This window comes from Ornithorhynchus anatinus, chromosome 11, assembly GCF_004115215.2.
Source record: "Ornithorhynchus anatinus isolate Pmale09 chromosome 11, mOrnAna1.pri.v4, whole genome shotgun sequence".
Lineage (NCBI taxonomy): Eukaryota > Metazoa > Chordata > Mammalia > Monotremata > Ornithorhynchidae > Ornithorhynchus > Ornithorhynchus anatinus.
The window spans coordinates 60,135,408-60,149,177 of NC_041738.1; positions in this window are offsets into that span (position 1 = coordinate 60,135,408).

A 13,770-nucleotide genomic window follows, 5' to 3' on the forward strand; every position below is an offset into this window, starting at 1 on the left:
GCCCGGCCCACGGCCCCGGGCCCCCCCGCCCCCACCCCGCCACCCTGCTGGCCGGGGTGTGACCCGCGAGGTTATCGGGCAGACACATCTGGAGGGGATGGTCCCCGCCCACGGCCGCTCGGGAGCCGGGAGCTGGCATCGCCCGGCCGGGCCTCTCCGCCCGCTCTGCGGGCACAGCTGGCACAGCCGGCAGACCGCACGGGGATTTGCTTTCAGATTTCTGCCCCTGTGGAAATGTGTCCGCCCGGTGGCATCCGACCCCCGGGCCGCCCCGCCAGGCCGGGGGGGACCCTGCCCTCTCGGTCTCCCCGGCGAACCCACAGCGCTGTGGCTTCCTGCCCCGCTGTCCCCTGCCCTGCCTCAGTCTCCCTGGCCCAACTCTTCCCTCACCCTGTCCCGGAGGAGCAGCGTGGCCTAGCGGATAAGAACCTGGGCCTGGGAGTCAGAAGGACCTGGGTTCTAATCCCGGCTCCGCTACTTGTCTGCTGGGTGACCTTGGACAGGTCACTTCACTCTTTGGGCCTCAGTAACTTCATCTGTAAAATGGGGATTAAGACCATGAGCCCCATGTGGGACAGAGGCTGTGTCCAACCCGATTTGCTCGTAACCCAGCACTCAGAACGGGGCCTGACGCAGAGTAAGCACTTAGTAAATGCCGTAATCATTATTATTACTATTATTACTTCCTCGCCATGCATATCCCTGCCTCCTGAACCCCTATTCCTCCAACGCGGGAGTCCGTGGGCCTCAGCGTCTCACTCCCAACCAGGGTCTCCAGAACCCCAGAGCTCAACGCTCACTCTGTCTCCGCCTCTCGGCGTCCCTGTCTCTCTGGATCTCTCTTTCTGCTCTGCCTCCCTCTGTGCCTGCATCTGTCTCCCGTGTCTTTCTCTCTGTTACCCCCTTTGTCTGTCTCCCTGTGTCTCCTTCTGTGTCTGTTCTTCTCCATCTCTGCGTCTCTGTTTCCTCTCTGTATCTCTCCATCTCTGTCTCCCTCTGGGCCTCTATCTCTGTCTCTGCCTCAGTCTCACTTTGTCTCTCTCTCTCTCCCTATGTTTCTCTCTCTCTCTCTGCCTGTGTGTCTCTCTGTCTTTCTGTCTCTGTTCCTCCCTCTTGGCCTCAGGGGGCTTAGGGCGAAGTTGGCGCTCAGTCAACCCGAAACAACAACACACAACAACAACAGTTGCACCGACTGTGGCCCGCCTGACAATGCCACCAATGTCTGCTGACAGGCATCCACTGTGCAGTCTTCCCCCGTCACCTCAGGACCCCGGGGGCCGGGAGCCGGGCTGGGCCGGGATCCGGGGGCTGGGCCGTCTGGTCCTCCCAGCTCTTGCCAAGGATGGGGTTCACACACTCCCCCTCCCGCAAACACACACACACAGACACCCTCCTCCAGCCTGGCTTCACCCCTCTTTCTTGGCTGGCGTAATAATAGTGAGAAGAGTAATAAATAGTGGTATTTATTGAGCTCTTACTATGTGCCAGACCCCGTACCAAGCGCCGGGGCGGATACGAGCAGATCGGGTCGGACACAGTCCCCGTCCCACGTGGGGCTCACAATCTCAATCCCCATTTCCGGAGGAGGGAACTGAGGCACGGAGAGGCGAAGTGATGCGCCCAAGGTCACCCGGCGGACAAGTGGCAGAGCCGGAATTAGAACCCATGACCTTCTGACTCCGTACGCCATCCGCTACTCCGTGCTGCTGCTTCTGCTGCATGCAGGGGTTCGGCAGCTGTGCCTGCCCTCTTCCTCCAGGCAGCGCATCCTGTTCTCTCCCTTTCTTCCAGTTGGTCCCGCTCTCCTTCGCGGCTGCCCCCAGGGACGCGAGGACCCAGAGGCCCAGACGGAGGGAGGGGGAGACAGAGAGAGGCAAGGAGAGGCAGGGAGAGACAAAGAGATGCAGCCAGAAAGAAGGAGAAATGGAGAGACGCGGACAGAAACGGAGGCAGAGAGACAGAAACACAGACAGAGATACAAACACAAACAGGGAGAGCCAGAGAGACAGAGAGACGCAGACAGAAACAGGGAAAACCAGAGAGACAGATACAGAGACAGAGCGGAGCAAGAGACAGAGACAGAGAGATGCCACCTGTCTGCCATGTGACCTTGGGCAAGCCACTTCACTTCTCTGTGCCTCAGTTACCTCATCTGTAAAATGGGAATTAAGCGGGAGCCCCATGTGAAACAGGGATTGTGTCCAGCCTGATTAGCTTGTTGTTACGCCAGTGCTTAGTACAGCGCCCGACACGTCGTAAGCCCTTAACGGATTCCTTTAAAAAGGGGCGAGACTGAGAGTTGCAGAGAGAGAGCGGGAAAGCCAGAGACGGGGATTCAGAGAGATGCAGACAGAAACAGAGAGAGACAGAGAAAGGCAGACAGAAACTTCATTCAGTCATTCAATAGTATTTATTGAGCGCTTACTATGGGCAGAGCACTGGACTAAGCGCCTGGAATGGACCCATCGGTAACGGATAGAGTCGGTCCCTGCCCTCTGACGGGCGCACGGTTTAATCGGGGGAGACGGACAGACAAGAGCAACGGCAATAAAACGGCAGAAGACAGAGAGGAGAGAGATTCAGTCAGAGGCAGGGAGAGCCAGAGAGATAGAGAGATGCAGGCAGAGACAAGGAGAGACAGGGAGCAGAGAGATGGAGGCAGAAACAGGGAGAGCCAGAGAGATAGAGAGATGCAGGCAGAGACGAGGGGAGACAGAAGAGAGACGCAGAGGCAGAGACAGCCAGAGAGATGCATACAGAGACAAGGAGAGAGAGCAGAGAGGGAGACAGAGATGCAGACGGTAACAGGGAGAGACAGAGAGACACGGGCGGAGATGGTAGAGGGAGAGAGATGAAGAGACACAGAGACAGGGAGAGGGAGATAAAATGCAGGAAGAGGAGGGGACGTGGGGCGGAGGAGAGCACAGACCCTACTCTTTCTTTTTAAAGTTATTCGTTAAGCTCTTACTCTGTGCCAGGCACTGTACTAAGCCCTGGGGTCGTTACAAAATGATAAGATTGGACCCAGTCCCTGTCCCACATGGGGCTCACAGCCTCAATCTCCCTTTCACAGATGAGGTCACGGAGGCCCAGAGAAGTGAAGTGACCGGCTCAAGGTCACACGGCAGATAAGGGGCAGAGCTGGGACTAGAACCCACCACCTTCTGATTGCCAGGTCTGCGCTCTATCCACTACGCCATGCTTGACACAGGGTAAGTGTTTAACAAATGACACAAATTATTATTATATACCCAGATGCACCTCCAGAGATGCACAGGTACACCCAGAGGCACACTTACACAAATATACACAACCAGAGACACACGCTAGCACACAGAGGCACCTACCCTTGTGCACATATCTACACATCTAGAGATACACCCCCAGATACACACTCATATTCACGCCCAGAAATGCACTCCCAGATAATAATAATAATAATTATGGTATTCATTAAACTCTTACTCTGTGCCAAGCACTGTACTAAGCGCTGGGTTGGATACAAACAGATCAGGCTGGACACAGTCCCTGTCCCACATGGGGCTTTCAGTCTTAATCCCCATTTTCCAGATGAGGGAACTGAGGCCCAGAGAAGCGAAGTGACTTGCTCAAGGTCGCGCAGCAGACGAGTGGCGGTGTCAGGATTAGAACCCGTGAACTCTGACTCCCAGGCCCGTGCTCTTCCCATGAGGCCATGCTGCTTCTCAGACACCCACGTATGTACACCTAGAGATTCCCACCCAAACGCACACACATGTACTCACATGTACACACATGTACTCCCAGGCAAACGTACTCACAGAAGCATCTACCCAAGAAACACACAGGTATAAACCTAGAGACACCCCCCCCTCCCCGATACACACGTGAAAACCACTAGACACCCACTGACACCCACTCGTACAGAGAGAAGCAGCGTGGCTCAGTGGAAAGAGCCCGGGCTTGGGAGTCAGAGGTCACGGGTTCGAATCCGGGCCTCACTGCCGTCGTCCCGGAAGCGGATCCGTAGAGTTTTCTTGATAAAAATCCCCAAGTGGCGTTCCATCGCCTCCTTCCACGCGGTAAACGGGTCTCTGCCCTCGGACTCTCTCCCCGGGTCGCCCGGGGGAGTTTTGACTTGTAGCGGTTGGCCTTCCGCTCGCTGGCCGCTGCCCAGACTAGGAACGGAATCGATACACCTCTGCTTGACTCTCCCTCCCGGAGTCGTGACCGGTAGAGGCCTGGGAACTCTCCGGGGGCGACCCGGAGAGGCTGCACGCCGTAAGCGCTCAATAAGTACGATTGACTGAGTCTGGGTGTTTAGTCCGGGTGTGACGGAGTGGATCTGTCCAGGTGTGTGTCTCTCTGTGGGTTTATCTTTGTATGTGGGTGATGGCTCTTTATATTTGTGTTCATCCAGACACAGCGTGGCTCGGTGGAAAGAGCCCGAGCTTGGGAGTCAGAGGTCATGGGTTCGAATCCCGGCCCCGCCGCTTGCCCGCTGTGTGACTTTGGGCAAGTCACTTCACTTCTCTGTGCCTCGGTTACCTCATCTGGAAAATGGGGATTAAAACTGTGAGCCCCACGTGGGACCACCTGATCAGAGAAGCAGCGTGGCTCAGTGGAAAGAGCACGGGCTTTGGAGTCAGAGTTCATGGGTTCAAATCCCGGCTCGGCCACTCGTCAGCTGTGTGACTTTGGGCAAGTCACTTAACTTCTCGGTGCCTCAGTTACCTCATCTGTAAAATGGGGATGAAGACTGTGAGCCCCACGTGGGACAACCTGATTCCCCTGTGTCTACCCCAGCGCTTAGAACAGTGCTCGGCACATAGTAAGCGCTTAACAAATACCAACATTATTATCATTATTATCACCTCGTATCCCCCCAGTGCTTAGAACAGTGCTTTGCACAGAGTAAGCGCTGAACAAATACCACCATTATTATTATTGCTAAGTGCTTGGAAAGTGCTATCCAGCAAGAAATAGAGACAATCCCTGCCCATCCCGGGCTTACAGTCTAGAAGAAGTGATGGTATTCGTTAATAATAACGTGGGTATTTGTTGAGCGCTTACTATGTAATAATAATAATAATGTTGGTATTTGTTAAGCGCTTACTATGTGCCGAGCACTGTTCTAAGCGCTGGGGTAGACATAGGGGAATCAGGTTGTCCCACATGGGGCTCACAGTCTTAATCCCCATTTTACAGATGAGGGAACTGAGGCCCAGAGAAGTGACTTGCCCACAGTCACACAGCCGACAAGTGGCAGAGCCGGTATTCGAACTCATGAGCCCTGACTCCAAAGCCCGTGCTCTTTCCACTGAGCCATGTGCAGAGCCTTGACCTCTCTGCTGCCTTTGACACTGTCGACCATCCCCTCCTCCTCCATACCTTATCTCACCTTGGCTTCACGGACCCTGTCCTCTCCCGGTTCTCCTCTTACCTCTCTGGCCGATCATTCTCGGTCTCCTACGCTGGAGCCTCCTCCCCCTCCCATCCTTTAACTGTTGGAGTTCCTCAAGGGTCAGTTCTTGGCCCTCTTCTGTTCTCCATTTACACTCACTCCCTCGGTGAACTCATCCGCTCTCACGGCTTTGACTACCATCTCTACGCAGATGACACGCAGATCTCCATCTCCGCCCCTGTCCTCTCCCCCTCCCTTCAGGCTCGCATCTCCTCCCGCCTCCGGGACGTCTCCACCTGGATGTCGGCCCGCCACCTAAAACTCAACATGAGCAAGACTGAGCTCCTCATCTTCCCTCCCAAGCCCGGTCCGCTCCCAGACTTCTCCATCACCGTGGATGGCACGACCATCCTTCCCGTCCCGCAGGCCCGCAATCTCGGTGTCATCCTTGACTCGTCCCTCTCGTTCACCCCAAACATCCTATCCGTTACCGAGACCTGCCGGTTTCACCTCTACGATATCGCCGAGATCCGCCCTTTCCTCTCCACCCAAACGGCTACCTTACTATTACGGGCTCTCGTTATATCCCGGCTAGACTACTGTGTCGGCCTTCTCTCTGACCTCCCTTCCTCCTCTCTCGCCCCGCTCCGGTCTATTCTTCACTCCGCTGCCCGGCTCATCTTCCCGCAGAAACGATCTGGGCATGTCACTCCCCTTCTTAAACAACTCCAGTGGTTGCCTATCGACCTCCGCTCCAAACAAAAACTCCTCACTCTAGGCTTCGAGGCTCTCCATCACCTTGCCCCTTCCTACCTCTCCTCCCTTCTCTCTTTCTACCGCCCACCCCGCACGCTCCGCTCCTCTGCCGCCCACCTCCTCGCCGTCCCTCGGTCTCGCCTATCCCGCCGTCGACCCCCGGGTCACGTCCTCCCGCGGTCCTGGAACGCCCTCCCTCCTCACCTCCGCCAAACTCATTCTCTTTCCCTCTTCAAAACCTTACTTAAAACTCACCTCCTCCAAGAGGCGTTCCCAGACTGAGCTCCTCTTCCCCCTCTACTCCCTCTGCCATCCCCCCTTTACCTCTCCGCAGCTAAAGCCTCATTTTCCCCTTTTCCCTCTGCTCCTCCACCTCTCCCTTCCCATCCCCACAGCACCGTACCCGTCCGCTCGACTGTATATATTTTCGTTACCCTATTTATTTTGTTAATGAATTGTACATCGCCTTGATTCTATTTAGTTGCCATTGTTTTTACGAGATGTTCTTCCCCTTGACGCTGTTTAGTGCCATTGTTCTCGTCTGTCCGTCTCCCCCGATTAGACTGTAAGCCCGTCAAACGGCAGGGACTGTCTCTATCTGTTGCCGACTTGTTCATCCCAAGCGCTTAGTACAGTGCTCTGCACATAGTAAGCGCTCAATAAATACTATTGAATGAATGAAAAGAGCCCTGTTCTAAGCGCTGGGGTAGACTCAGGGGAATCAGGTTGTCCCACGTGGGGCTCACAGTCTTCATCCCCATTTGACAGATGAGGTCACTGAGGCACGGAGGAAGTGAAGTGACTTACCCACAGTCCCACAGCTGTCAAGTGGCAGAGCTGGGATTTGAACCCATGACCTCTGACTCCAAAGCCCGTGCTCTTTCCACTGAGCCACGCTGTACTCACAGCGTGCCAAGCACCGTGCTACGCACTGGGGTCATCAGGTTGTCCCACATGGGGCTCACGGTCTTAGTCCCCATTTTACAGATGAGGTAACTGAGGCACAGAGACGTTACGTGGCTTGCCCAAAGGTCACACAGCAGGACAAGCGACAGAACCGGGATTAGAACCCACATCCTCTGACTCCCAAGGCCGTGCTCTTTCCACTAAGCCATGCTGCTTCGATTGTTGTATTGTACTTTCCCAAATGCTTACTACAGTGCTCTGCACACAATAAGCGCTTAATAAATACGAACGAATGAATATTATAAATTACTTCTACTCATGTCTGTCTCCCCCTCTAGACCGTAAGCTCACTGTGGGCAGGGAACATGTTTATTTATTGTTATGATGTACTCGGCCGCACGCTTAGTAGAGTGCCCTGCACACCGTAAGTGTTCAATAAATAGGATCGACGGACTGACTGAGCGGGACGGGCATCGGGAGGGGTCCGAGAAAGGCCAGGGGATGTGGACACCGGACGTGGCGGCTGGAGGGTTGCCGGGCACACAGGTTGGCAGCACCCGCAGCTAACGCAAAGAAGGAGCCCGGTCTGGTGGATGAAGCCCGGGCTTGGGGGTCCGAGGTCGTGAGTTCTAATCCCAGCTCTGCCCCCTGTCTGTTGTGTGACCTTGGACAAGTCACTTCACTTCTCCGCACCTCAGTTCTCCCGTTCTTCCTCCCACTTAGACTGGGAGCCCCCATGCAGGACGGGGACTGTGTCCAACCCAATAGAGCCCGGGCCTGGGAGTCAGAAGGACCTAGGTTCTGATCCGGGCCCCTCACTTGTCTGCTGGGTGACCTTGGGCAAGTCGCTTCACTTCTCTGGACCTCAGTTGCAGCATCTGTAGAGGAGCAGCGTGGCTAAGAGGAAAGAGCACGGGCTTTGGAGTCGGGGGTCATGAGTTCGAATCCCAGCTCTGCCACTCGTCAGCTGTGTGACTGTGGGCAAGTCGCTTCACTTCTCTGGGCCTCCGTCACCTCATCTGTAAAGTGGGGATGAAGACCGTGAGCCCCACGAGGGTACAACCTGATTCCCCTGTGTCTCCCCCAGCGCTTAGAACGGTGCTCTGCACATAGTAAGCGCTTAACAAATACCAACATTATTATTATTATTATAAAGTGGAGGTTAATAAGAATAATAATAATTGTGGTGTTTGCTAAGCGCTTACTATGTGCTACGTAGTTTACTAAGCACTGGGGTGGATACAAGCAAATCGGGCTGATCACGGTCCCTGTCCCACATGGGACTCACAGCCTCAGTCCCCATTTTACCGACGAGGTCACCGAGGCCCAGAGAAGTGACTTGTCCAAGGTCACACACCAAAGAAGTGGGGTGGTCAGGATTAGAACCCACGACCTTGTGACTCCCAGGCCGGTGCTCTGTCCGCTACACTTTAAGACTGTGAGCCCCATGTGGGACAGGGACCGTGTCCAACCCGATTTGCTTGTCTCTACCCTCAGTGCTTAATACGGTGCCTGGAACATAATAAGTGCTTAACAAATCCTAGTGGCAGAGCTGGGATTCGAACCCGAGACCTTCCAATTCCTAGGTCTGGGCTCTATTCAGAGAAGGAAGTGACTTACGGGAAGCAGCGTGGCTTAGTGGAAAGAGCACGGGCTTGGGAATCAGAGGTTGTGGGTTCTAATCCTAGCTCCTCCATCTGTCGGCCGTGTGACTTTGGGGAAGTCATTTAACTTCTCTGTACCCTCAGTCACCTCAACTGTAAAATGGGGATTAAGACTGTGAGCCCCACGTAGGGCAACCTGATAACCTTCTACCTACCCCAGTGCTTAGAATAGTGCTTGTTCCGATAGTTATTATTATTAATTGTTATTATTGCCCAAGGTCATCCAGCAGGCAAGTGGATGAAAAATCCAGGTCCTCTGACTCCCAAGTTTTTGCTCTTTCCACTAGGCTGTAGTGTTCCCCACAGCGAATAATAATAATAATAATAATCATAATGGCATTTGTTAAACACTTACTATAGGAGAAGCAGCATGGCTCAGCGGCAAGAGCCCGGGCTTCGGAGTCAGAGGTCACGGGTTCGACTCCCGGCTCTGCCGCTTGTCAGGTTTGTAACCGTGGGCGAGTCACTTCGACTTCTCTGTGCCTCAGTCACCTCATCTGTCGAATGGGGATTAACTGGGAGCCTCACGTGGGACGACCCGATGACCCTGTATCTCCCCCAGCGCTTAGAACAGTGCTCCGCACAGAGTAAGCGCTTAACAGATACCAACATTATTATTATCTATTATTATATGCCCAGCACTGTTCTAAGCACTGCGGTAGATATAAGGTAGTCCGGTTGTACCGCGTGGGGATCGTAGTCTCCATCCCCAATTTTTAGATGAGGTCACTGAGGCCCAGAGAAGTCAAGTGACTTGCCCAGAGTCACACGGCTGATCAGTGGCGGAGTCGGAATTAGAACCCATGACCTCCGACTCCCAAGCCCGCGCTCTTTCCGCTCAACCACGCCGCTTCTCTGTGGGAGAGGAGGGGAAGGAGGGTGGAGGGGAAGGGGAAGGGGTGCGAGGTGCAGCCCCCAGAGAGAGGACCAGGCTCCGCCCCTCCACGGGCCCCCGGGACCCGCCAGATGAACCAAGCCCGAGCCCCGTCGGCTTCCTATCGCCATCACCAGATGTTTGGCGTCGGAACCTGTGGGTGCGAGAGAGTGTGAGTGTGTGTCTACGCCTAAGCGGCGTAACTCAGTGGAAAGAACCCGGGCCCGGGAGTCAGAAGGTCCTGGGTTCTAATCCCGCCTCTGCCACTTCCCTGCTGGGTGACCTTAGGCAAGTCACTTCACTTCTCCGGGCCTCAGTTCCCTCATCTGTAAAAGGGAGATTAAGAGCGTGAGCCCCACGTGGGCCAGGGACGGTGGCCAAACTGATTACCTTGTCCCTAACGCAGCGCTTAGGACAGTGCTCGGCACGGAATAAGCGTTTAACGAGTACTACTATGACGACGATGATGACGATGTCGTCTCCCTCGGTGTGTGCTTAGATGTGAGGCCCTGCCTTTGAGGAGGGTGGGCGGGAGGGTCTTGCGGGGAAGCAGCCTGGCTCAGTGGCAAGAACCCGGGCTTGGGAGTCAGAGATCCTGGGTTCGAATCCCGCCTCTGCCACTTGTCAGCTGTGTGACTGTGGGCAAGTCGCTTCACTTCTCTTGCCTCGGTTACCTCACCCGTAAAATGGGGATGAAGCCCGTGAGCCTCACGCGGGACGACCCGATTACCCTGTAATAATGTTGGTATTTGTTAAGCGCTCACTCTGTGCAGAGCACTGTTCTGAGCGCTGGGGGAGATACGGGATCGTCGGGTTGTCCCACGTGAGGCTCACAGTGAATCCCCCTTTTCCAGATGAGGGAACTGAGGCACAGGGAAGTCACGCGACTTGCCCACAGTCACACAGCTGACAAGTGGCAGAGCCGGGGATCGAACCCATGACCTCTGACTCCGAAGGCCGGGCTCTGTATCTACCCCAGCGCTTAGAAGGGTGCCCTGCACAGAGTAAGCGCTTAACAAATACCAACATTATTATTAAGGGGCTCAGGAGGTAGGAGGTGGGGTGTGGGGCAGGCTTGGGAGGCAGGAATCTTGGGTTCGACAACCCTTCCGCTAACTGACCCTCCTACAGAGGAGATTGCAGGCTGAGCTTCTGACCTCCGGGTTCGACGCCTCGTCTTTTTAAATGATGCATGATCAATGATTGATGTCGATTACGGCCTAGTGGATAGAGCACAGGCCTGGGAGTCAGGAGGTCATGGGTTCTAATCCCCGTCTCTGCCATTTGTCTGCTGTGTGATCTTGGGCGAGTCGCTTCACTTCTCTGGGCCTCAGTTTCCTCATCTGGAAAATGGAGATTGAGACCGTGAGTCCAACGTGGGACAGGGGCTGGGTCCAACCCGATTTGTTTGGATCCACCCCAGCGCTGAGTACAGTGCCTGACACATAGTACGTGCTTAACATATACCGTAATAATAATAATAACGTCTGTCTCCCCCTCTAGACTGGAAGCTTGTGGAGGGCAGGGAAGGCGCCTGCCAACTCTGTCGTATTGTACAGAGAAGCAGCGTGGCTCAGTGGAAAGAGCATGGGCTTTGGAGTCAGAGGTCATGAGTTCGAATCCCAGCTCTGCCACTTGTCAGCTGTGGGACTGTGGGCAAGTCACTTAACTTCTCTGGGCCTCAGTGTCCTCATCTGTAAAATGGGGATTAAGATTGTGAGCCCCACGTGGGACAACCTGATTCCCCCGTGTCTCCCCCAGCGCTTAGAACAGTGCTCTGCACCTAGTAAGCGCTTAACAAATACCAGCATTATTATTATTCCTCTCCCAAGCGCTTAGTACAGTGCCTTGCACAGAGTAAGCACTCGATATACACCACGAATTGATCGATTAGTTCCATCCATCACCTAGGGCACGGCGCAGTGGATAGAGCCCGGGCCCGGGAGTCAGAAGAATCTAATCCCGGCTCCGCCACTCGTCCGCTGTGTGACTTCGGGCGAGCGGCCTCACTTCCCCGGGCCTCAGTGACCTCCTCTGTAAAATGAGGATTGAGACCGCGAGCCCCGCAGGGGCCCCAACTGCGTCCGCCTCCATTTGCTTGCTATCCACCCCGGCGCTTAGGACGGCACCTGGGACGTGGTAAGCACTCAACAGATACCATCATTAATAGGAGCGCTTAGAACAGTGCTCGGCGCATAGCGAGCGCTTAACAAATACCGATATTATTACGAGAGAGACCGAGGCCTGGGGGGGGGGGGGTCGAGGCACCATCCATCCTATAACCCGTCAACCTTCTTCTCTTCCCCTTTGGGGTCAGTCCTGGGAGGGGGATAGATGTCAGAGGAGTTGACCCTCCAGAAACCCCCTCTTCCCTCTCCCCGCTTCCTCCACCCCTCCACCCCCCCGAAACGTGTCGCAATTCTCCCGCCATTCATGTTTCTTTTTGAGGGGAGCTACGGGCTCGGTGTCTCCTGCCCGCTCGTTGGCATCCGGCCGGCGGGCGACATGTTGGGACTCGATAGCGCAAGGTGGCTATCGGGCCAAACCCTATCTCAGGGGACCAGCCCGTCCCATCGAGGCAGCCTAGGATCAGGGCGATGTCCTTAGGAGAGGCCGGACTGGAATTCGAATTCCTGCCGATTTGTCCATTCCAAGCGCTTAGTCCAGTGCTCTGCACATAGGAAGCGCTCAATAAATACTATTGAATGAATGAACAGCTGTCTCTCCCCCCCCTTCCTCTCCCAGGCATCCACTCAGTCAGTCGATCACTCGATCAGTAGTATTTATTGACCGCTAATTTTGTGGTCAAGCATTGGGAGAGAGCGATATGAGGAGGAGGAGGAGGAAGATGGTATTTGTTAAGCGCTTCCTATGGGCCAAGGACTGTTCTAAGCAGCGGGGCTCAGTGGAGAAGCAGCGGGGCTCAGTGAAAAGAGCACGGGCTTTGGAGTCAGAGGTCATGGGGTCGAATCCCGGCTCTGCCACTCGTCAGCTGTGGGACCGTGGGCGAGTCACTTCACTTCTCTGAGCCTCAGTTCCCTCATCTGTAAAATGGGGATGAAGACTGTGAGCCCCCCGTGGGACGACCCGATTCCCCTGTTTCTACCCCAGCGCTCAGAACAGTGCTCTGCACATAGTAAGCGCTTAACAAATACCAACATTAGTATTATTATTATTATTCTAAGAGCTGAGTTATATTGTATTTAATAATAATCGTAATGATGGTATTTGTTAAGCGCTTACTATGTGCCAAGCACTGGGATAGATATAAGGTCATCGGATTGTCTCACGTGGGGCTCCCGGTCTTAATCAAGCAGCGCGGCTCAGTGGAAAGAGCCGGGGCTTGGGAGTCAGAGGTCATGGGTTCGAATCCCAGCTCTGCCATTTGTCAGCTGTGTGACTGTGGGCAAGTCACTTCACTTCTCTGGGCCTCAGTGACCTCATCTGTAAAATGAGGATGCAGACTGTGAGCCTCACGCGGGACAATCTGATTCCCCTGTATCTACCCCAGCGCTTAGAACAGTGCTCGGCACATAGTAAGCGCTTCACAAATACCAACATTATTCTTATTATTATTAGTCCCCGTTTTACAGGTGAGGTACCTGAGGCACAGAGAAATAAAGTGACTTGCCCGAAGTCACACAGCCGACAAATGACGGATATATACCGCACATATATTGTATGTATACCAGAGTTATATTGCATTTGAGCAGCGTGGAGTAATGGATAGGACATGGGCCTGGAAGTCAGAGGTCGTGGGTTCTAATCCCAGCTCCGCCACTTGTCTGCTGTGTGACCCTGGCCCCGTCGCTTCATTCATAGTCATTCATTCATTCAGTAGTATTTATTGAGCGCTTACTATGTGCAGAGCACTGTACTAAGCGCTTGGAATGGACAAATCGGTAACAGATAGAGACGGTCCCTGCCCTTTGACGGGCTTACAGTCTAATCATCATAATAATGTTGGTATTTGTTAAGCGCTTACTATGTGCAGAGCACTGTTCTAAGTGCTGAGGTAGATACAGGGTAATCAGGTCGTCCCATGTGAGTTTACTACGTAAGCTGGCTCAGTGGAAAAGAGGCTGGGCTTCGGAGTCAGAGGTCATGAGTTCGACTCCCGGCTCTGCCCCTCGTCAGCTGTGTGACTGTGGGCGAGTCACTTCACTTCTCTGGCCTCAGTGACCTCA